Here is a 25,404-nt window from a genome sequence, read left to right as displayed (position 1 = left end):
ATAAATATAAAATTCCCGATATAACATTTAATCGATATTCTTAACTTGATATTATCGTGGATCGTAACGACAATATTTTTCTAAATAAGAGAAATATAAGCCCTTCCGCGCATAATGTACAACGTTGGTTCGAAGATTATCCGGCTTGGTAAGGTTTTCCAGCGTTTCGAGACGATCGAGCGTTTTAAATTCCCGTAGATCGACGAGACTGTTCGGTAAGACTTAAACTCGACTATGTGCTCGAAGCGATTCGAACATTCGTACCAGTAAATTGCTCGAAAACTTGCGACACAGGGAATATCGAATGGCCATCGCTAGACCCGTGATGGGAGAGGGGCTGCAGAGGGGAAGGAGGTTGACGAGGGTTGGGAAAGCCGAAGCGTGGCTCCTCCGGGTGGGGGTAGTCGGTACCTCGAACGACTCCGTGGGTCTCCGGTTTGCCCTGCTACGCTCAGTCCGACCCGGACGTTCGAGGGAGACGCGTCTGTCTTCCGTGTTACGTACGCGTCGTACCGGTACGCACGTTGTCGCGTAACAATCACTCCCGTAATACCACTGTCTCGTAAATAACGCAGCATCGTTGCCCGGACGTTCGATCGCGCGTTACGATTTACAAGGAGAGAGAAAGAGAGGGAGGGAGGGAGGGAGGGAGAGAGAGAGATAGAGAGGGAGAGAGAGAAAGAGAGAGAGAGAGAGAGAGAGGTTATATCACATTGGCCGCTCTCGGATTATGGGACGTACGCTGACCGCGTAGCACGAGGTTCACAAAGAAGAGTGAGAGGGAAGGAGGGAGAGAGAGAGAGAGAGGACTCACGAGAGCGGGGAGAAGAGGGAGAGAACGCAAAGAAAAAGCTCTCTCTCGCTCTTTCTCTCTCTCTATCTCGACTGCCTCGCCGGCTTTCCACGGCCACGAATCGATACCACGCGACCGTCGCCGCGTCGGTCGTTCCTCTCTCTCGACCTCTTCTCGACGCTCGCTACACTCGTGCACGACCACTCGCCGCGTCGATTTTTCCTCTCAAACGCGCTTACCTCGTGTGCCCTTCCTCGGTGTCGTCGTCGGCTCCATCACGGGGTTCTTCGTTCTCGATATACACTCGCGCAAAATCGCGGTGGCTGTGCACCGGTGGTCGTTTCGCACCATTTTGACGGCTGTCGCGTGACGTTGTCGCGTGCGCGTCGATCGATACAATCGATGCGGACGGTCGACCAATCGGAGCGGCGTGAGATCGAGAATCGAAGCGGCACACTCTTGTGGCAGAGTCAGGAAACCCGCCAAAATAGCGACAACGATCTGTCAACGTTCGAACGTGTACGGTCTCTCGTCGAGGATACGAGTATAGACGTTGAAAAGTGATCCCGTGTTTCACAGTGCGAGGCAAACGGAAAAAGTCGAAAGGCAGCAACGAGAGCGAAAGGAACGTTGTTGATCGGGCCCGCGTTCGTAGTGTTTTGTTTATTCGTGGAAGAGAATCGGTCACTGGATTACCTCGTAGTGCGTAGTATACCTCTGTGTGCCACGTGACGATCAACGTTTGTTTATTTTGGTGCTTTTTATCGCTATTTATTCCTGTTTGGCTACCTCCGCCGGCCTTTTCCACGAGATACTGGACGAATCACCGACGACAACCTTCCCTGGTCGCGGATGTACGTCGGCCTCGCCTGCGCCAATCCTCGAAAAGTAAGCAAACATTTTCCTACTGTTTTCTTGCGTTCGTAAACATGGCTCGTTAAAGCCTGTCGCGGTTTCCTCCGCTAATCCGCGGCTCCCAACTTTGTTCCGGAATTATTGTGCTTATAAATTACCCGCTTGGCGTACATCCAAACGGTCGATGCTGCTAATTTAGCCGTACGTTTTCATTAGTAAGCCAGACTCGTTAATTCGAGAATCGCAACTTTCGATAATTTGCGCGAACGCTTCGCGTAAACGCGGAATACGATCGTCTTCGTATACCGCGTGGATAGATGCCGTCTCGTTTCGATTAATTTAACGATAGTTAAAATTATTATATATTCGAGGCTCGTATTCGCGCCTGTGCGATTCGACTCGATTTGAAGCCAGAGCGAACTTAGATCGGGATAGATTTAATCGCACGATCGAAATGGATGTTATTCCTGTCCAAGATTGTCCCGGTGCTAATCGTTGGGCGAGATATCGTGGTTTTTACGGAGAGAGGTATTTTTATCGCGCGCTTTGCCGTCTAAACGCGTCGACAAAGCCAGTGACAGAACGCCGCCGGCGACTTTGTAGATCGTTCGCACAGCGAGATGTTTTGTTCCGCTGCCGAGGAATTAATCGATCGTAAAGAGGCTAATGCGAATGATACGCCGGCCACCCGTGCACGAAGAACATTTGACAAAGGAAAGCGATATATCCATGCGGGCGTATTCTCTCTCTTCCCTTATCGCCTCGCAAAAGACGCGTCCTTCTCTAAATAAATGTTATTCCTTGCCAATCCTTTCGACTCTCCGTCTCCGTACGGGAACGAACCCTTATCCCGTTTGTTTTTTTTTACCCTTTCAACATCCTCGTACATACATACATATATGTAACAATGTTCTTCGGGATTACTGTTTATCCGTTAATTCGTCTTTTGTTATACGAAGGAAAAACATTGTAACACCTACGTAACGGTTGATTCAACGTGAATGATAGGATTGGAACGGCCGGTCCACGTGTTCGATTTCAATCCCTCTTCTTTCGCTCGTTATTATTTTCGAAACGAAATAATTCTTCGGTTATTTCCATCCGCGTTCGACTGATAGTTTTTAGTAAAAAATCGTTTATTCTTCCAATTAATTCGACATTTAACTGTCAAACAGATATTTTCCTACATCTCGGAGTGAATTAAACGACGCATCGATCGGGGGGACACCAATATCGTGGATTAACATTTCTCGAAGGAGAGACACAATCGTGGAAGAGGAAGAGAGAGAGAGAGAGAGAGAGAGAGGAGTCCAGCAGGAATTGAAAAATCGATTTCGAGTCCCGGGCGTTAATAAAAGATTGGACGTCGAACGTTAGACGGACAAAATATAGGGTAGGGAATCTGTAATTTCGTTCTTGGTGGGATTCTCGAGTTCTCCGACGTCTCATTAGATTTTATCGCGGCGGGGGTTCCACGGGGCTATAGTCGAGTACCGGATACTTGAGACTTTATTCCTGGCCCTATAGTCGAGTTACTGAAAGTTACATACTTCTGAAAAGTCTCGCCAGATTTCTATTGCTTTCGAGGAAAAACGCGACTCTGACCAATAGCAACATTATTATAAAATTGGCGGACTCCGCTCGAACGTAAGGGGAATAATTCGCGCTGTTGCAAAAATTCTTCCTGTGTTTCCCTTCGAAAAAAATTTTGTGATTTGATTTTTTTGGACACAGTGATCGAGCTAGTTTATTTTTATTAGAATCGAATTGGAATCGACGATGAGTCTCAAAGGTTTCGAAATATTTCGAATACAATTTCGTTTTATTCGTAATATTTTTTGAAACGGGGCGATAGAGCTCTAAAACGTTTTGTAATAATTCGAAGTCTCGTGTTTCCATCTCGTGTCGTTATATTTGAAAAAGTGAAAGAGACACTGGTTCGTTTCATTCGTTAAAAAATAGTTACAAAAAATATTTGCATTCGTATCATTTAGCAATATTTTCATATAATTATTAAAACTTGATATTAATGAAAATGGATGTAAAATTATGTAAATATTTGTTTGATTTTATTCCGATAGAAAAGATGTTCCGGTAAAAACAAAATTGCACCATGTATAACCTATTATGCCATTATCCTTTTTTTATGCGTATTCATAAAATTCTATATTAAAAATAAATAAAATTTTTATTTTTTAATTTTTCAATCTTCTGTCCCGCAAATTGTTTTATTAAAAAATTCGATTTTCCTTCGTTTCGTCATCTCTAAAATTTTCCATTACGTACGAAATGTTAAAGTTTCGTTATTCTAATCTTCGTTAATATTCCAAGTTTAGACCAGAAATAGAATTTACGAAGAAATTTTTATAATAAAATGCACGTAACAAATTCGTTGAAATAATCGTACGTTTCGATCCAAACATATATGTATATATATACAAGATATAGAGTTTCGTTTAATCCATTTCGTATCATAAAGCCTGCTATTACATATAAAAGAATCTGCCCGTATATACATAGTGGTAATAAAATCTTCGTAAGTCTGTGTTTTCAGATAAAATTCACTTTTTCCAGTCATATTGTTTCCCTTTCTTTTTCCCCGATACCGTACGCCAAATTAAAAGCGGAAAATAATGCTCGAACGACGGTTTAACGAGAAAGATATTTTTAACGAGATACGAACGTGTATACACGCGTTCTTATAAAAATTTCAGCGGAAATAATTTTAAACAGCATCAAGATATTCTTCGCGCGTACAGATTGCGTTAATACCTGGTGTCGAAATATTGTTCATTTACACGAGAAATAAACAAAAATTTCGCGCATCGAATAGAAAAAAGCACATTCGACACGATGGCAAAAGAATAAAAATAAATCGTTCGATTCTTCCTCCTCTTAAAAATCTCTTGTAAAATTATTCGCGAATAAAAAAAGCTCGAAACGAAACGTTTCCATTGTTACCCAAGAATTCAAGAGAAAATATATTTCGGCCAATCAGATTTAGTGGCTATTTTTTTTTCTTCTTCTTCTTCACGTCTCCGTGATTGATCGATCGACGACGAGGTTGTTCCTTCTCCCGATGAGGTTGCGGTATATTTATTTTTACCCGATCCCCCGAAAAAGGAAACAACGAACAAGAACTTTGCCTTATTGTTGGATTCTGTCAAGTTTGTTCCCAACTACGCACTGCCAGATATATAAAGTTTCCCGCACGGCACTACTCACCGTGTACTTTAGCGCGCTTAGCACGGTAGAGACAATATTGACTCGCCCCTCTCTCTCTCTCTCTCTCTCTCTAGGAAGAGCTGGCCAACTTTATTTTCAAGGGTATCGGCTGGATCGTTGAATTAACTATCGTTTCTTCCATTGTTTCCATTGTCCCCATTGTCTACGATCTCTGGCGGAAAGTGAATCGATCCATTCGCTCGAATCTGTTGATTTTTTTCTTTTTTTTTCTATTTTATGGATCTCGACGAAATTTTTATTGGATGAATTTCGAATTGGTCGTATGAAAATTGATTTCGAGTGATTGGGAGGGGGGGAAAGAAGAAACTCGATCGAGTTTGTTGCCCAATTTCGAACAACGCGCGATTTTGAAGATTCGAACTAGCTAAAAGCTTCCTTGTAAACGCGGCTTTAACGTGGCGAGAGAGAAACTTATCTCGGGGCAAAGACCAAAAGTAAACTCGTGTCTTACGAGTTGCGAGGAATCTGTGTTCATTGTACAATGTGCACGAAAAATATTTGGATTGCTTCAAAACAAAGCGGTTGAAATTTTACATTTCGTAATAATGATCAAAAAGTTACTCCACGAGACGAGAGAAATAAAGAAGAATAATCTGATATCTCTTATTTTTATGCCGGTTAACAGTTAGAAAATGGATTTCAGTAGCGAATACAGTTTAAAAGATATAAAAATTGGAAGATTCAGAAGAATTATCATTCGGATAAGAACAATCGGAATGATATGACGAAGAAACCGTTCGAAGAGCAGCACGATTCTTTTCGGATTGATTAATACCCACGGCCACCCTTCCAAAACCGGCGACCCCTTTTTCAGGCCGGCTCGTTTCGCGACGACAGACTCATCTCCGATTTTATGCCTCGTTTGAGGGCGCAACGGCCTCCCTCCCCCCTCCCTCCTTTCACCCTTGGGGAGGAACGAAAATCACAGGCCACGGGTCCCGTCCAATGGTTTATTTGGTATTTAAATAAGCGCGCGCACGCTGCTCTCGTCCCGTCACCGAGCTTCTTCACGGGACCCCTTCGATTATTTATGGGAAAGGAGGCATTGGTCAATTACAGGGACGGGCGAATACGGAACGGTTACAATTCTTTAAGCTGGTACCGTCGACACGTGCGTTTTATACACCTCGTATATCTCTTGCTATTTTTATTCCCATCGAGTATCTGTTTCGATGTTAATGGTATTCTTCTTGGTATTTTTCTTTTATATTATATACGTATTTTGCGATCTTCGATAATTCGAAATGCATTCGAATGCGTTTCGAAATGCTCTTTCCATGTTTCTTCCATTACTACGAATAAATTGTGTATATATATATACGAAAGATATTAGCTTCATCGCTGAATGTAACTCGATGTAACAGTATCGGTTATTGACATATTTGTCGTTTAAAAAGTTGCCCCCTCCCGTCTTGCCGAGCGAAAAAATTCAATTTCAGAAAAATTTCGCGGCAACTGTTGCAACGATAACAGCGTGGAGGGGGGTCGCGCGTAACTACGTATCTATCTAGCTATCCATACGAAAAACGAGCATGCTGGGACGCGATGTACGTGAAACTTTGCTTCCTCGTTTCTTTCTGTTACCCTCCCCTTCCTGCGCCAATTCGAGTGCCGCCCACTGCGAAACGAGCTACGGGACGGCGATAACAATGGGGTTGTTTTTACGAGCATCCTCTTCACCCTCTCTTTCTCTCTTTCCCGCTATTGGAAATCCAAGCTCTGGACCCTCGACACACGAATTAATAACCGTTTCAAACCGCTCCGCCGCCGCTCCGGAATTAAAATATCCTTGCCGGGGGTTGGTACGAATCCACAGAGAGGAGGGCGGGGGAGGAGGGGGCTCTTTGGTCGGCGGCGTGACCGTTGGTGGGGATTGTCCGCAAGAATTAATCACTCGTCCAATCTGGGCGAAATCACGCCGTGTAATCACCCCGCGAGGTTTGTTATTACCGGCGTATAAAGTACGGACACGCGGTGGATATACGCGGAGTTGCGGCGAGTTGCGGTTTAAAAGTTGGCGAAAAGGGGGAGGTTGGTAGCGGTTTGTCGATTATTTCGATTGGTTTGCGTAGGACTTTGTTCTTTTTTCCGGTATTTTTTTTTTTTTCGTGCGAATTTGGATCAACTTGTCGTCTGTCTCACGAGGAGAGGGTTAAGGAAGTCGTAGAATATGACTCGTATTTTTAATGTATATATATATATATGGTTTTCGTATATTTGTTTCATTTTTCGAATGTAATTTAGTGGCACGTATTAAATTGAAGAATAGAAAGTATGTAAGGCCCATAGAATAAACGTATGGATATTTGTAATCGTTATTTTTAATTGTTTTCACATGATTTTTGTTTCATTTTTCATATTTTAATACATAATTGTATGTTTTTATTTTCAGTATATATTTTAGTATATATTTTGATATTTTAGTATATAAGGCCCATAGAATAAATGTATCATTTGTAATTGTTTTCACGTATTTGTTTCATTTTTCGTATAACTTTAAATTAATTAGGAAAATGCGTAAGATCCAGGGAATCACATAGCTCGTATTAAATTATAGAAAGTATATAAGGCCCACAGAATAAACGTATGAACATTTGTAATTGTTTTCACATGATTTTTGTTTCATTTTTCATATTTTAATATATAATTATATATTTTTATTTTTAGTATAGTATATTTTTGATATTTTAGTATATTAGGCCCATAGAATAAACGTATGGATATTTGTAATCGTTTACATGTATTTGTTTCATTTTTCGTGTAACTTTAAATTAATTAGGAAAATAGGGAAAAGGCCCAGGGAATCACATAGCTCGTATTAAATTATAGAAAGTATATAAGGCCCACAGAATAAACGTATGAACATTTGTAATCGTTTACACGTATTTGTATTATTTCTCGTATAATTTTAAATTAATTAGGAAAATAGGAAAAAGGCCCAGGGAGTAAGATAGCTCGTATTAAATTAGAGAATATAGAAAATATATAAGGCCCATAGAATAAATGTATGGACATTTGTAATTGTTTTCATATGATTTTTGTTTCATTTTTCATATTTTAATATATAATTGTATATTTTTATTTTTAGTATACATTTTTGATATCTTAGTATATAAGGCCCATAGAATAAACGTATGGATATTTGTAATTGTTTTCATGTGGTTTCGTATTTATTTCATTTTTCGTATAATTTTAAATTAATTACGAAAATAGGGAAAAGGCCCAGGGAATCACATAGCTCGTATTAAATTAAATTATAGAATAAACGTATCGACATTTGTAATTGTTTTCACGTGGTTTCGTATTTGTTTCATTTTTCGTTTTAAATTAATTAGGGAAATGTCCATGAATTAAACAGATAAAATTCATTTTTAGATTAAGTTGGATGCGCTATGGTTTAAAAGTTGTAGGAAATGGAGGGGGAGTGTGATGGAATGATTTGTCGATTATTTTATTATTATAGTTCTAGAATTATATTTTAAATTATAGCAAGTGTTCTTAACGTTTAGTTGAAAAATTAATTTTTATACTTAAAATATAAAAACGAGGAAATAAAAGGTAATTAAGATTAAAGTAAAGGTTTGGGTTACAAAGATGGTGGAATACGGAAGCAAAGGCAATTAAGGTGATTTTGGTATCGAACAATGGCGGCGATGTAAGCCAATTAGATTTGGCCTCTTCGTGGAACTAGCCGGATGAAATATTCGGGATAAATCGCGCGTGTCGCGTTGATTGCATCCGAATCCTGCAATTACTCCGCTTGGGAACGTGATCGGCCGCGCTGCGTTAACCCTGACTTTTTTCTATTCCATTTTCGTTCCTTTTTTCCCCTTTTAGAAATCGATAAACTGGGGGAATGGATACGTATCGAATTTGAAACTTGCGAACAATTTGAAAAACCTGGGATGTATCCTAGTAATTTTTTTTTTTTCTTTTTTTCTTTTCGAGCGAGAAATATTTGTCTCGTGAAAGATAAATTACACGTTGAACAGGACCGATAATAAAACAGCTAACTGAGAGATTTGCTTTTTGTTTTTTTGTATATCACGCGCATTTTCTAAAAAACAAAAAGTGATTTAAATCGGTATGCGTGCGTATCGAATATTCCTGAAATTATTGATCGAAGCTAAAAAATATTTCAGACGAAATACGAGTTATGAATTTTTAATATTTTCGTAGTATTTGTTTGGTACGATTTTTAACTATCGTATTTTCATACCAAAAGAAAATTTTCATTTTCGTTATCTTTTACGACAAAATGTATCTGAAAAAATCATTTTAATATTCGTTATTAAATACGAAGATGTAAAAATATTTGTTTTTTTATGATACAGAATATTCCGCGTTTTTTTATAAAGCGCTTCTTTCTCACTTTTCACTCGTTTAAAATAATAATCACTCGAAAGTAATTTACTTCTCGGATTACTTAGCAAACACCTTGGAGACCGAAAACGATTTATTCTCCGTTTCATCCGAAACAATTACATTTATCTCGTATTAAAAAAAAAAAAAAAAAATAGTGTCCAATCCCTGTCCCTCAAAAAATTCCTCACCGTTTAAACGCGAGGTAAAAAAGGATTAAAATCAACCGCGGTCGGAAACAAGCGGTTGTCGGCTCCTTTATCAGCCTCTAGAGGCACGTGGTTCTGGTGGAAAACTACACCGGATATAAGCAATGGATAAGAAAGTTCCGCGGCTCTATGAAAAATGCAACGCTCGAGTTATCGTCGAGGTGAATTTTTCATCGGCGCGAGTCGAGCTCGTCCCTTCAGCGCCACCTACTCCCGTTTTACTTCCACCTTCTGCCCTCTCCCCTTTCCTTCTTCCTCCTCCTCCTCCTCCTCTTCTTCTTCTTCTTCTTCTTCTTCTTCTCGCCACCCGTTCCATCTTTTTTCGCGCCGACACCAGCGCCAACCGTTCGACGGTTAAGTTTTCGAAGCGAGTCACACCACGTTGTGGAAACACCGCGTGGAAAACTTGGGTTCGTGATGTCCCTCGCGAGAAGCGCAACCGACCGATTTCTGACTCTCCAACCGTGTGCATGCACCTAGTTTTCGAACTACGATATACCTCTCGGCCGCATCCGGTGGTAGGAAACGTTACCAAACTGCCGATGAAACGAACGACGCGCCGTCACTTTTCCCATCTCGAAACCGTACGCCTCGAGATTACAGTTCGAGCATCTATTCCGATTCTTACGAATACCACGAAGAGACGTTCGACGGTGTGAAATTTTTGTAAATAATTTGAGATTATTCGAAATGCGAATAAATTATCGACAACGATATTAAAATTGATATTTTCGATCGTAAGCAAGAATAATAATAAATTCGTGCGGTTAACCTCAAACAAGTGATAATCTTGTACACATTGAAATCGTCGAAAAAAACGGATATGTGTACGTAGGTGTATTATAGCGTTAAAAACTGAACAGGTTATCCGTTTTCATACAATCCATGGAAAATATCGTAGAAAAGTGGTCATACTGGACGAAAGGTTCTATCGAAAATTTTCAAGGACTGTTTCGCGTTTGCCCGCGATTACTCATTTCTCGTTTAACGGGCCATTCGCGAGTACCGCTCATTGGAATTTTCTAATCTTCTCACCGATTTCTCCTCCTCGAACGAACATTTACACTTGTACAAAAGTGTTCCAGTGTTATCCGGGAAGCTGTTATCTGCACGGGCAGACGGAATGGTTCACTTAATTAACAGCTTGTCTCCTGATAACGGGAGGGCAGGAAGTGTTCTTTGACAGTGCGCTTTGGGTAGACGACTAATTACAGGGCCGAGAAATAGTAGACGATTTAATTTATCCATCCCAGTGACTCCGTTTAATTATCTTACGCAATAATGTCCCCCTTCTAAGGAGGTATTCCGAAGACGTAAGTCGAGTCCTCGCTCGCGACTTGAAAGCGCGTATAGTGTTCGAAAACCTTGGAAAGCCTGCAATTTTATTCTTCTCCCTCTCCCAATGCCTCTGCGAAAATCTCTATAATCTCGAGATGAAACTCGACTTCCACTCGAGTTATTTATAAAATGTATCCTTTCGACTCGAATACCTATAAGATCCCGTGGCAGACGATTAACGATTAACAAAACGCAAAATTGGTGAAGTTCGCGACGCTTTGGCATCTATTGTTATTACGTTCGAAATTAAAGACCTTTCGTGGCGGGGATAGGAGAGAGGGGAGAATTCGTGTCGCGAGTAGTGCAAGATTGGGAAGCAGTGGAGAGATAGGAGAAATTGTGTAGACGGGATAAGTTATCCTGTGTCTCGGGATGCGCACCGACATTATTTCGTATCTTGCAGGACACTTGGAGCAATGAGGACGTCCTGCAGCGCACGCTGCCGGAATCCATAACGAGGTCTTATCTATCTTAGTCTCCGCGTCTTCCTTTTTCCTTTTCGCCCCCCTCCTTCGCCCACATCCAACCGGGTCTCCTCTCCCTACCTTTTCAGCCGGATCCGACTATCGCGCGTGTTTCCCTTTAAATTAGAACCCTCCCCCCCCCTCCAATATCTTTTGTCTCTTCCAGTTTCGTCCCCGTGTATCAGAGAGGGAAATTTCAAAACTCTGTACCACGTATACAATTCGAGATCACATCTTTTCGTATTTGTACGATGAATCAAAAATTTTTTAACGCGTAATTTTTTAATATCAAACTCGAGAGAGGGAAGATTAAGACTAATTATCAATCTCTCCCGCCGCGGTATCGCGCTCTAATCTCGCGCAATCTCGGCCAACTTTGGCGGATTGTTCCACGGCTGTCCCAAATCCGTCCGTTTATGCAAACTCGCCCCGACCTCCGTGTATAATAGGGTTCCATTAAAACGGGACTTTCTTTGATATCCGTGACGTACACCCGCTTTGAGGAGAAACTTAAACGGACACACGGTGGTGGAGGCAGGCCGTTGTACGGGTAAAGTCGGGCAAAGTCAAATCCAGCCCGTGAGAACGATAGGATTTGACCCAGTGTAACCGAAACCGAATATCGCCCTCCGCGTTTGCATATGGAAATTAGGGCAGAGGCATCCGCCTTTTCGATTCCTTCCGATTATAATTCATCCCGTACCCGGCGAAACGAATAAGAATTAACAAGCGTGGCTTTATAATTATTCTTTCGACTAAATTAAGAATTGTCCCACTACTATTTCCAACGCCCGTTCCAATTTTAAAATAGAGTTTTCTTCCCGTCATTCCTCCGCCAGTCGGAAATATCGGTTCGTAAACAGTGGCCGTGCCTTCGCTCGGACAGTTTTCTCGATGACAGTTCGACACGTCCGCATCCGACCGCCCTATTTTCCGTTAATTTTGCCAGGCAACGAAATGGAGGGAACGGAATTATCGCGCAACAGCCGTGAACCGAGTCGAACGAATTGGAACGAGAGATCGAATCGACGTCCCAAGCGAGAGGGGGAGGGGGGAGGAACAGACGTGTCGAAGATTTACGGAGGGGGCTACGATTAACTCTCGGGGAAAGTGGATCGAGCCGAGTTTCCGCGATTAAATATGCATGATTTGAGGTGAATATAAAATAGCGGAGGGGAGGATTTAAGGGCTTGCTTGCGAAGTCTGATGCCTCTAGAAAGAAACGAAGCTCGACTCCATCCGAGGCCATGTCCATCGAAACCGTTCCCCGCGCCGCTTTGATGTATATTTCACGGATATTACGCGTTAAGAACGGAAATGACGGTATCAATATTCGCGGCGCGGTGGATATGCAAAGCCCGGCCGAATTACGACAATTTAATAATGGGACGTGTCTAATTATTCATCCGATAGAAAATAATCCGTAGGCCAACCGTAGGAATAATTACTACGTTAGTTGTAACGGTATTATATGTCGGCGGGCACAATATTAATCATCCCACTGTGCTCGATATTACGTTTACATGACCGTTAGGAAAGAGGCAGCGCGTATCATCATTAACGCGCCACGTTTAATACGCTGATAACACGTGGCCCGATACAAAATACTGTGTTTAGGCCACAATTTTCCAACAAGCTTTTGGACTCTTCTTTTTTTTTTTTTTTTTTTTTAGAGGGAGCTTTATTGTTTGAAGAAATATATAAGTCTGTTACAATTTATTTGAAACTTGATATTATCGGTATTAGGTATAGGACGAGGCTGAATAAATCTCCATCTCGTATTTATGCTTTGGAAGATACGTTGCACAGCCTCGATAAAATCGTAGGCAAACGATATACGATCGGTACGTGCATCGATGAAAAAAGAGAGAAAAAGGAAATTCATCGGATTCCCTCCCCGTGTAGATTCGATTTGAATATTCCCCGAGCATCGTGACTTCCCGGAAAACTTTTCTAACCTTGCGTCGATTCCTCGATTCCTCGTTAAAAAGTCCATCGAGCGAGGGAAAATTAAAAAAGGAGAGAAAAAGAAAGGAAAATGAAAAACGCGTTGTCGCGGGGGATGGAAGATGGAAACTTTGTGGAGGCGCCAGGTGGCGCGGGTTTCCACCACAAGATTTTGTGGGTCACGTATCGTTCGCCCCCTCCCCACCCCTTCCCCCGTGGAAATTTTCCGCCCCGAAAGCTTCGATTCCATCGCACGTGCTCGTGAATTTTAACGTGGCGAAAAATTCTCGTTTCCGTAAAAGTTTGAAATTTTCGCCGTTGGCCGTGCCAATCGTTGGAATTCCGTTCCATCGGCCGCCGTGACTTGTTGATCCAACCGGTCGATTTATAATCCCGTAACGCGCGTGACGTCGTCTGGGAAATATCGTTCTTGGACGGAGAAGCTCGAAGAAGGATTTCGCTCGGTTTATCGGCTGCCGAAAAAAAAAAAAATGCGAGAATCCATCCGAATCGTTTTGATTTCCGCGAAACCGTGTTTAATAAGGAAATTCAGCCGGATGAAAATCGCTCCCGGCATAAATCATTATCGTGCCGGGTTTGATGTTTCCACTACCTCTAGCCTCGATTAATACTAATGAACCCGGGCGCGAAACAACATTTATAGGTTCGTAAACGGACTTGATCGTTATTGATATTCCCTCCCTTACAGCCATCAATTAGCATCGCGGCCGGCCGAGCGGCGGTTTTACGAATTTCGGAGCGAGGGGCGGGGAGGGGACGGGTGCGCGCCCCCCTCCCTCTCCCACGGACGAATAATAAACACAGCGCTCGGCCGGCCGGCGAACGTTGGCCGACGTGCAAAATAGCGCGTGGAAGGCGCGTGCAAGAGGAAGGAAGCAGATTCCATTTGCGGCTAAATGACTGATGCGCCAGCGTGTTGCGCGTCACGTTATGACTCTGGACGTGCGATGATGCATCGTTGTAACCGCACACAAACACTCGTTAACGAGAAAGACGTATGCGGTTTCGTTCCTTTTCCATCTCTGTCCCGCTATCCTATTTTAAATAGGAGCCAACATCCTTCTTTCCTTGCGTCGATCGATAATAAGGAAACACGGGGCGACAAAGTAGTTTCGGAGACAAGTTGATATATACGTATGCATGAATTGTATGTACGATAGAGCAATTTCGAATTCAATGTGCAAATACGAGTAAGTGAATAAAGATAGAAAGAATTTTGGTTCGGATCGGTATTTTTCGAAACCGCAAGGAATAAGGAGAGAGGGAAATGCGGGCAAGAATTGCGTCGTGATATCCGCTAATTGTGTATTAGCGTGGTCACCGCATTACCGGTCGATAAAGTAGGGACCCGGTCGCGGTGTACATATTCCGCTGACCGTGCGCCCGGACCGGAAGGGTCGGTATAGCGGTTCCGTGTATATACTTGTAAGAGGCGCGTAATTTGACTATCGGCCTCGGTGGCGGCGCATCACCGCGAGATTACTCCATTATACCTCCATAGACAATGGAAACCGCTTACGTGCCCGTAAATGGCTTCGTCTACCGCGAGGCCGGCTCCCTTCCGTTCCTTGCCTCCCTTTAAATCTCTCTCCATCCGCTTCCCCATCCACCCTCCTCCCCGCGTCTTCTCGGTGCACCGACACTTCTCCGCTCTCCTTATTAAATCCCACCATGGCTGCCACCCTTTAAACCTCGATGTTGCGCACCGTTGCGGAATCAATTTTCGGCTGGTTAGATTCGCGTCACGATTTTGAATTGATAATTGCTTGGAATGGAGGCAGGAGGAGGGAAGGGGAGAGAGAAAGGGGATTCATTTGAGGGAAATGATTGACGGTTCCTGTCTTGGTGGACCTCTTTCGCGTCTTTTGAAAAGAATCGGCAGATGTTATCGTCATATTCGATAAATGTAGCGAAGTTTCAAGATTTTTGTAAGTTTTTCTTTTCTTTAATTTTGGTAACATTTTTCTGTAAGTAAAATTGTATGGTTGGGAAGGAGTCGAAGTTTTATTATTCATTTTTAGAAGAATTTCTTTACAAAACTGTCAATTTCGAAGATGAGAAATTTACAGGGCGTCTATAGAAAAGAACGTGGAACATAGAATTTCATTAAGTATTTTAGGGCCTTGTGAGTTTCCTTTGTTTTCAATAATACAATTATAAATATGGAAACCATACAAATCAAATACCGGATATGAAAAATAATAATATTCTAGTTGGAAATCCAATTTAATATTTTATTCAAAAAGGGCCTGACTATTGTGTGAGGCCCATCTGCAATAATACAATTATATTGAGAACCTCTCAAATCAGATAGCAGATATGAAAAATAACAGTGATCCAAGTGGATATCTAATTCAATATTTTATTCAAAAAGAGTCTGTGTATTCGTGTGAGGCCCATCTGCAATAATACAATTATAAATTTGAGAACTTCTCAAATCAGATAGCAGGTATGAAAAATAACAATGATCCAAATGGAAATCTAATTCAATATTTTATTCAAAAAGGGCCTGTGTATTCCTGTGAGGCCCTTTTGCATCCAATAATCCAATTATAAATATGGAAACCATACAAATCAGATAGCGGATATGAAAAATAATAATATTCTAGTTGGAAATCCTATATTCAATATTCAATATTTTATTTAAAAAAGGCCTGATTATTGTATGAGGCCCTTCTGCATCCAATAATCATAAGTTTGGAAACTACACAAATCAGGTAGCAGGTATGAAAAATAATATTCTAGTTAAAAACCCAATTCAATATTTTATTCAAAAAGGACCTGTGTATTCGTGTGAGGCCCTTCTGCAATAATACAATTATAAGTTTGGAAACTACACAAATCAGATAGCAGGTATGAAAAATAATATTCTAGTTGAAAATCCAATTCAATATTTTATTCAAAAAGGGCCTGACTATTGTATAAGACTCTTCTGCATCCAATAATTATAAGTTTGGAAACTACACAAATCAGATAGCAGGTATGAAAAATAATATTCTAGTTGAAAATCCAATTCAATATTTTATTCAAAAAGGGCCTGTATTCGTGTGAGGCCCTTCTGCAATAATACAATTATAAGTTTGGAAACTATACAAAAATAGATAGCAGGTATGAAAAATAATAATATTCCACTTGGAACTTAGTATTTTAAAGAAAAGGGCCTGACCATTGTGAGATTCTTCGATTATAAGAAATCACACGAATCAATAACAGATATGGAAAAAAAATGTTTTGCTGCGCGCATAACTCCTATTTTAAGTATTTTAAAAGGTATCTAGAATATAGTGTCTGCTTAACTTCACTGTGTGGACAGTCTGTCGACATAAGTGACCAGATATATTTCACAAGAGGACAAGTGTTTGGCCTAAAAATTGATTTCCGAGCATCGGTGTATCGATTAGGGGGTAGCTCGTCCAAGACGTCGTTTCCTGCCGTTTAACCACCCTAACGATGTTAACGACATCGTCACGTGCTCATGAGACGCATTCAAACATATCCTGATAGGGGCGCCAAGGTGTGTTTACCGAGAGGAGATACGAAGAGGGAAGGATCAACGATAAACCGACGAGGAGTGGCTGTAATCACAGAGGGGGTGCGTGAACGACGCGTTCTTTCGTCAGATAGATTTATATATCCCATTGCAAACCGCTTTGGGTAAATTGATTTGAACGAAGAATATCGTCGAGCAAACTATTCTCGTCCGACTGATACATTATTTGCGAACTTTGTTCTTTTACAACTTGTACAAAAGTAGGAATAACGAGAAGTTTGTTGATAAACCGATCAAAGTCGATTATTATATATAGAAATTATAAGTGAAAAAAAAGGATTCTGTAAATTTGTAAATCGTCAATTAACTAATATTATTTTGCAAATACGAGAGGACCCCTGTTCTCTAAATATTTATGGACCATAATGTATGCCGAATTATATAGGGTATAATATTTACATTTGCAAAATATCGATAATTTTACTACGTGTATATTTACTTGTAATATTTGCATTGTAATATTACGTGAAGGCAAGTTTTTTTCATCGTTCTCACGAATTATTTATCTATGAAAAACTTTTGAAACTTTTACGTTTACCTGTTACTAGAGATTTAATGGAGGACTTTTCCTTCAAATACACGGACCATTCACTGTCTTCTCAATATTATTACGTAAGTAACCAGAAGTCTTATACATTATACAGGATGCAATCATTATGCAAGTAATGCGAGAAGAAAAATATTGCATAAAAATCCGCAGTTTGTTCAATATTAGGAAAGAAAAGAAAATTTCCTTCAAAAGAGGTTGGAAAAATATACATTTTAATTTTTCAAATAATCATATATCGTCATTATTAACCTTTCTGTTTTCTTTACTACACCTGTAAATACGGTCCTTTTGAATCTCGGTATCGGGGCCCGCAAGATACGGCACTGGGTGAGCCGAAATGGCTGCATCGTCCTGGACGCCCTCTCCCCTGTCGGCTGCACGGCCAGCATCCCTCTGGAATATTAATATGACGCGAAATATTATAAGCCGCGACAGTCGACGCCACGGGAATACTAAATATTATCCTGCAGGACCGGGCGATGCTCCTGTTGCCGCTTACATTTTGCTCTTGGCAGAAGCCCACGGGCTATACACCCATCCCATGAAACACTGCCGTGATAAACTGTTGCCCCGTCGTGTCACTAGTTTTCCTCCACGCCGTTTCGGGCGATAAGTATTTCTTTTAAAATATACTCGACCGTTTCGCAAGGTGCTACCTTCAATTTGGTTAATGGCTCGGTCGATTTCTTCTTTACCGATGGAGCGCGATGCTTTATCTGGATCGTACTTTCAATTCGACACGATTCGATACAATTCCACGTACAATCTATCCCGGGATCGTGATCAATAATATTGTTTTAAATTAATTATGCGTTTATGAATATATCGACGATATCGCTATTGATGAATTATTGATGCATGCACCGATGCTTATGAATTTTGACGATCGGTCATCGATCAGTTGCAGCCTTTACTGTTTATTTTGTTGAATAAGTGTGTCTCTGCTCTTGAAACGCATTCTTCGATCCCTCGATCCTTCGAATTCTTATATTACAGCCATTCTGGATATTCTTCGACGGAGTATTCGTACATCGCTTAGTCTCTTCCCTTTAAATTTTTATTATTCTCCATTACTTTTACAGCCGTTCGAAAATTCCAGCTGCGCCCGTCTCGTAATAACCGTTAAAACCCCCATCGGAATGTTTTCGTTCGTAATTCCTCGCCCGTTACACATATCGTCGAGGCGCGTTTCCCCGAAAGTGTTTTCCAACACAATCTCGAGTTAATTACTCGTACGCGAGGAAAAGAAGAAGGAAAAAAGACGCGGCTCCCCTCTTCTCTTTACGTTGCTCAACGTTGGCAATTCAAGTGAAATAACGTCGGTTTATCCGGCCATTAAAGGAAACGACCTGTTAACGGACGTGCACACCGACCTCTATCCAATAAATGTCCCGCTAAACACCCGGACCTGCCCCACGCGTCTATTCCGTCATCCACGCGTGAAACCGTATCATCCGTCGATCGATATAACGAAACCACGTCCCGATCGTAATCTCTTTATTTCTCTCCAGGGGTGTACATCTCGTAAACTTTTGCCCGAGTATCCATGTTCGATCGCCGAGAAGGAATTTCTCGTCCGGCGATGGGATCGAGTACATCGAGCGAACAGATTGAAGAAATGATCGATATCGGAAGTTTGTGTGGAATCATTAGAGCTTTATGAGCTTTAAATTCATTTAAAAAACGGTTTTTAATGCTAGATCTTTGTTTTCTTTAATTTTCTTTAATGACTGATTATTATTTATATTAATTTTTCTCGTTGATGGAAATTCGAAAGATAAAATATCTTTCTTATAGATACGTCAAAAGGTTTTATAGCTTCGTAGAATCACGTGAAAGTCACTTGTTCGGTATGATAGATATACGTTGTATGGCGTATTAATGCTAACGAGAATCGCGAGTGACGTTCGCGGCCACCTAGTGACAGGAGTCAGAACTATGGATCATTGCATAAATAGATCGTGATCGTTAAAAATCGAATCTCAAACTTTTCTTAAATTTCTTGAAAATATTCTTGATGAAACATATCTTCCTCGTTTATAACTCGATTTGATAAGTAGATTTTCGAAATTTCCGACGTTCGGAAAAATTTCCCTATTTTCTAATTCATTAAAAAAAAAAAAGAACGATATTTTAGATAGTCTGCTCTAATTGATAAAACATCGAGTTTAATTGCAAGTGAATATTCAATTTTATCCTTTAATGCATATTCCGTAAAATAAATCTTTTTACATCGTGCAGTAGTTTAATTTAAATTTTATGAATACACGCATGAAAATTGATCTCATCACGAGCCGAACCACACCCCGTATGATATCGTTACTTCCAAATAAATGGTCCAGAAAAATATAACTTCCGTTTGAACAGAAATACTTGGAAAAAAAAAAAAAAGAAAAAGAGCCACTTTTCCCTCCGACCAGTTTCAATACACGCCACTTAAAATCCGCGGTGGTGAACGACCGGCTAAAATTATGCAGACAGGTCAGTCGCTGACGCTGATCTTATTACTTTATCGTTCTCGGTCTACGTCAATACGTTTTATATATTTTACCGCACACCGGAGACGAGACTCGCTGTTGAAGCCTTCTCTAACATTTTTAATTCAATGCACCCGCTCGTGGATTATTATGCATAATACAGTAACTTGGCCGCGAATATAAAGCGTCAGCCTCCTTTCCTTCTCGCCGTCCATCCCTTTTCCACCTCGTCTCCTTTATCTTGAAATTTTCGCCGGAAGAACGATAATCCGTTACGATGTCGTAAGAAGGGACTACAAAGGGTGAATCGTTAAAAAAAGAAAGAAAAAAAAAAAATCTGCCAAGCCGCAAGAGCGTTCAACATTTCTCTCTCTCTCTCTCTCTCCCTCTTTGGACGACGCTCCAGGCTTGTTTACGACATCCTCGTCCACTACCACGTAGCGATGTTTAAAGACTACGTGCTCAACGTGTACACGAGGCCTTTATTAGGAGTATTTTCCGACACGAGTTAACAACGTTTTCTGTTGGCTCGAGACTGTAAACATATTATTCCGAGGCAAGATTAAAATTTGGAATTTTCTTTTATTCAAATTTGACGATTGAAACCATCCCTAATTACGCACGGATCGTCCGTTGGGTTATTTTGACGTCGTTGTTTTCTTTTTTTTTTTTTCTTCTTCTTCTTTTTCAGATAAAAAAGTTTTAAATGAGAATTTTTTGTTTCGACGAGTAAGTTAAGTAACGACATTTTCCGTTCTGAAACTGTAAACATATTACTCGAGGGAAGATTAAAATTGGAATATTTTTTATTCTTATTCGTTGAAAATAGAGGGACGACGACTTAAACCACCCCTAATTACACGTGGATTACCAAGTGGATTTTTGAGCCGTTGGAATTATTTTTTATCTCTCGCTCTTCCTTTTGGACGGGAAAGTTTTATTGCTATATCACGAGAATTTTTATTTCACGAAATAAGTCAACGTATGCTCGACATTATAAATCAGTATTATTCTCATTCGTTGGAATTGAAAATCGAAAAGTGTCGAGCTTATCCTTTAATTCCACGTGGTCTCCAACAGGATCGAAAAGTGATTTTTGAACGTTTGAACGATCGCTAAAATTAATTTTATTCCCGATTTTTTATCGTAAAAAATTTCACGATGGAAATTTCCGATACTTGTTTATCTCAATAAAGAAATTAAAAATATTTTCTGTCGCCTCGAAACGGTAAACATATTATTCGAGAGGAGATTAAAATTTAAAGTCGAAAAATGGGATATTTTGTCGAAGAAATTCGACTCGAACCACTTTTGAAGCCAAATCCTTTTTTAGAAAAGCTATTTATTTTTTTTTATCTTCCATTTTATATATAAAATTGTTTATCACAATGTAACAAGTCGTACACACTGTTCTGGCGAGCGTTGAAAAAAATATTGAAAATTAACACAAGAATTATAGAGAAAAACACATTCAATGTGTTTCTAAATACGAATGATTAGAATACAAATTTCTTGTTTAAGGGAACTTTACGTTTATTAGCCCTCTCTTCCATTCTATATCAACGATACAGAGAAAAAAATTGCAATCGATAATGAAATATTTATACCCCGCATCCCACCACCATATCAAATGCAATCGCTTTTATCCCAACGATCCCCGATTAAGCAACCGTAAAAGCAAAGTTTCGCGGGCATAAGATCCGAGCTTCCAACATGTCTAGCAAGGGGAGGAGGACATTTTTCTCTGGCACAACACGTAATTTGTGGTGGCCATAAATCCACCGCGTTCCACGGGAGCGTGGATGAAAGTTTTCCCTTCGATTTTTGGCAGAAGGAGGGGCTATGGACTGCGACTGCAAGGAGGAGGGGGTGAATAGATGGCGGAGAGACAGGGTCCTCCGGAGGATGCAGAGAAATCGCCTGACGCCCCCGTAATTTATGCTTTGACCTCGTTCCCCTCCCCTCTCCTTCTCGTGTTGCAAAGATGGCGCGAGATAAAAAGTCAAAAATAAACGATGATACGCCGGGGCTCTCTCTCTCCTATCTAGTCCCAAGTTTGCCTCCTCCGCGAGGAAAGTTGGTTGTTTCTGCGAGAATTTATCAGCAGAAAGTGAGCTGCCTTCCTTTAACCGGTGGTGATTCTCTCTCTCTCTTTTTCTTTCTCTGCTGGAAATCAGTTGGAAATAAACGGTGGAAAACAAGGGTCGAGGATAGCGCCTCTCTTAAAATGTGTTGGAGAGCGAGAATAAGTCGGTGGGTTTTTGAGCTGTGTCTCCAGATGTCTAGGGCTGCATCCAGGCCCGACAAAATGGTTCGAAAGTTTGGATAGAATGCGGGAAAAGGTGAGAGGATAAGACGCTCGAAACTTTTGAGGATGCTGGAAATTCTTCTTACGAAATTTTTTTTTTCCTGGTCTTTTGGCGGCACTAAGTGGATCGAGATAAAATATAATAGTATATCCTTTCGTTTCATGAATGCAATGTTAATCGATTTTACCTAGCAACTAGTTCATAGAGTTCGAGGAGAATTAAAAATTGACATTATTAAAAGGCATAAAACTGAAGATTTTATATATCCTTGCACAAGAAGAAAAAGAAGAAAAGGAAGATGGCGTGGTTTACGATGAGCAGCCATATTGGAAAACCGAACTGTCAAAAAGTCGAGAAGATGGCGCCCTATCGAGAGATGGAAATTTCGACGGTGGTGTGCATCGACTGGAATCCGGAGAAAAGAAGAGGAAGCAAGGGGTGAGAGGAGAAGGTGGTAGAAGACCGGTCGTTAGATAGCGCCGCCGTAAAATTAATTACGCCTCGAAACTGTCTTAATTAAAAATGTGTTCGCCCCACCAATGCACTTCTCCCTCTCTCTCTTTCTCTCTTTACAGCCTTCGTCACCTTGTTCTGCCCCCCACCCCTCGTTTATTCCAGCCACTGACTCGCTCTCCTTTCCATCAGGAACGAGCCTCTTCCTTCCTCCCCTCCTCCGCCTCTTCGTCTTCCTCCTCCTTCCTCCTCCTTGTCGAGCCTCTGTCTCTTTCCACACAACCCTTATTGCCTACCCGGCCGCCATGAATATTATGTCATTATGCAATCTCGCGGTGCATGCAACGTAGTGGCATGCTCAGTGTAGCCTGCACGTGTGTGCGTGTGTGCACACCACGGTTTGCACCTTCTAGAGGGGGAAATGGGCGAGTTGGTTTTGATAGAAGAGGTTGGGAAGTTGCGCGAAATTTTACCATTGCTTCACCGAGAAATTGGCCTTATTATTTTGTTAAGGAAAAGGAAGCGTGAAAGAAGGAGAGAGAAAATAATTTCTTTAGGAATTGCGCACTTCGATTAATCGAGGCAAACGAATTTTTTTTCGTGCAAAACGAATATCGTACGAATTATTTATACATCACTTACCATCAGTCGGTCAGGATGCATTTCAATCGGGTCGACCATCTATCATTTCGTGATCCAAATTGAAAATTTAACGCGACGATTGAATGTGCTTTTAGAGACATTAGATTTGCACGGTTCCGTTACATTTGCTTGTTCCGTTACAGAATTTTAAATTGGTGTTAATATCGATATGTAGGACAACCTTTGTATCGAGCGAAAGCTTCGCGTGGCGTGCAATTTTTTTTCTTTCTTTTTTTTGCAAGGCGCCGCAAAGAGTAGAGCCGTAACTACCTTAACCGCGATATCGTATCCTTTATTTTGATAAAGCGTGTGGAAACGACCGGTCATATCTTGCGATTTCATCGCCGCAACTTGCGGCACGCTCTCGCTTTGTAAAATAGAAGCGTGGTCCGGTCACTCTCAGGGAACAGGATGAAAGATTTGCACGAAGTTTACAATAAGAAGCTCGGCCATGTTGTGAACTAATTGAACTTCGTAAGAGAATTCTCACGTGATTATATTTTCGTTACAAAATTTACCTTTTTCTCGCCTTTTTATATATATTCAGCAAAATATTTAAAGGAAACTGCGAACACTGCCATTTTTGAGATTAATTTTTTTTTTTGTGTGTCTTGAAGAAAATTTCTAGATCATATTTCTAGATTAAATTTTAATGTTCCATAAACTCATCCAGTTTCACTCTGTTTAAAATATTTTGTTACAATCTTCAAGCTCTGGTAATTTCCATAAGTTGTCGATTTATCCAACTTTTACCCACCAAACGTTTCAAACGTATCGCAATCAGCATTTCTCTTAAAACGCGGCGCAGTATGTTTAACGACCGATTGAAACGAGTGCAATAATCCACGGGGACCAAATTATTTCATAATTTACACGTTCGTCATTGAAATTGTAATTTTCCCGCTGGCCGGGAACGACGACGAGTAAAACGATAATATATGTATTCGACGCGGTCATAAATATGGGACGACCTATTTATACGGAGGCGCAGACGTGTAATTTATTCATTTAAATTAGACCCGTGTACAATCGCGTAAAATTAATTGGAGGAAGCTCGCAATCATCACGTCCAATCGCGGGATGATGGCGATTTTCTTTTATCGATGTATTAATAATTAGATATCGATATCGAAACCGGTGTTTGGCCCACTCCCGTTCATCCCCGATTTTTAATTCACCAGCCCTCCGTTTATACCCGTTTAAACGGAATAATAATGATGATAAAAAAGGAGAAAAAAAAAAAAATAAACATCGGGGTAGCGAAATACAACGAAATATAATCCGGCCGTTTTTATTTTTATTTTTTTTTTTTTAAACGTTAAATCACGATGCAACGCATTAATTCTTTGCGAAATGTTAAGGGGCGAATAAACGTGGAAATTAACGGCCTGCCATATTTACTTATTTGCACTCCTCCCTCCCTCCATACGCGCAACTTAATTTCAACAAATTTTTGTTGTACCGTGCCGCGCAATTAACGGCGCTGGGAAGGAAGAGTGGGGGAACACGATTATTCTTCCCCCCATCCTCCATCTTGTTGCCTCACCCCTCCACCCTTTTAAACGTTTAACGCTCGTAATTATTGTTCATTAACCTTAATCTCCGGGCAAGGATCATTGTTGACTTATCGACCGAGATTAGGAAGGCAGAAAATTACGGTGGAAAAATGACTGTGGGAGATAGTGCACGCGGTTTCCTCGGCGAGAGGTTAAACGTAAAATTATCAAACGTAATTTCTTGCGTGAAGGAACGCGAGGAGGAGGCAACACGCGAGACGAACGGTGTTTTCTTTTTATATTGGCTTTTTAAAGCACTCATTCGTCTCATATTACACGTATGCACATGTATATACATATATGTGTGTGTTAATATTATTTTAAAATGAACTTGAAGTTCGCATTAGAAGCGAGAGAGGATAGATTTGCAAAACTATTCCAACTCGAAAGCGTATTATACCAAACATCTGAACTTAGAAGCATGTACAAAGACTGTGCGAGAAAATACAAAATTTATCAGGAAAAACGTAATCACGGATTTAGCTAGTTTCGCGTGCCGAAGAATCGAGAGAGAGAGAGAGAGAGCTACAGCAACCAAGCGTACCACCTACCTCCTTTTATAGATTTGCCAGTTTTACTACAACGGTATTCGCGTTTCAAATTCCGTCGCGCAAAATTGCCTTCGACTCGAA

The 25,404-nt window shown here is 40.8% G+C and overlaps 1 protein-coding gene across 2 annotated transcripts in view; it reads left to right on the top strand.

Annotated features, from left to right (window-relative positions):
• The first annotated feature begins 1,514 nt into the window (after positions 1 to 1,514).
• LOC108000231 (uncharacterized) overlaps positions 1,515 to 25,404 on the top strand; it is a 305,633-nt gene continuing 281,743 nt past the window's right edge. For both annotated transcript variants that reach the window (XM_062086379.1, XM_062086378.1), the window contains exon 1: positions 1,515 to 1,681. The gene's annotated coding sequence lies outside the window, so the exon portion shown is untranslated. The remainder of the gene's footprint in view (positions 1,682 to 25,404) is intronic.

The sequence above is a fragment of the Apis cerana genome, linkage group LG16 (assembly GCF_029169275.1).
Source record: "Apis cerana isolate GH-2021 linkage group LG16, AcerK_1.0, whole genome shotgun sequence".
Lineage (NCBI taxonomy): Eukaryota > Metazoa > Arthropoda > Insecta > Hymenoptera > Apidae > Apis > Apis cerana.
This window is presented reverse-complemented; position numbering and strand designations above follow the sequence as displayed.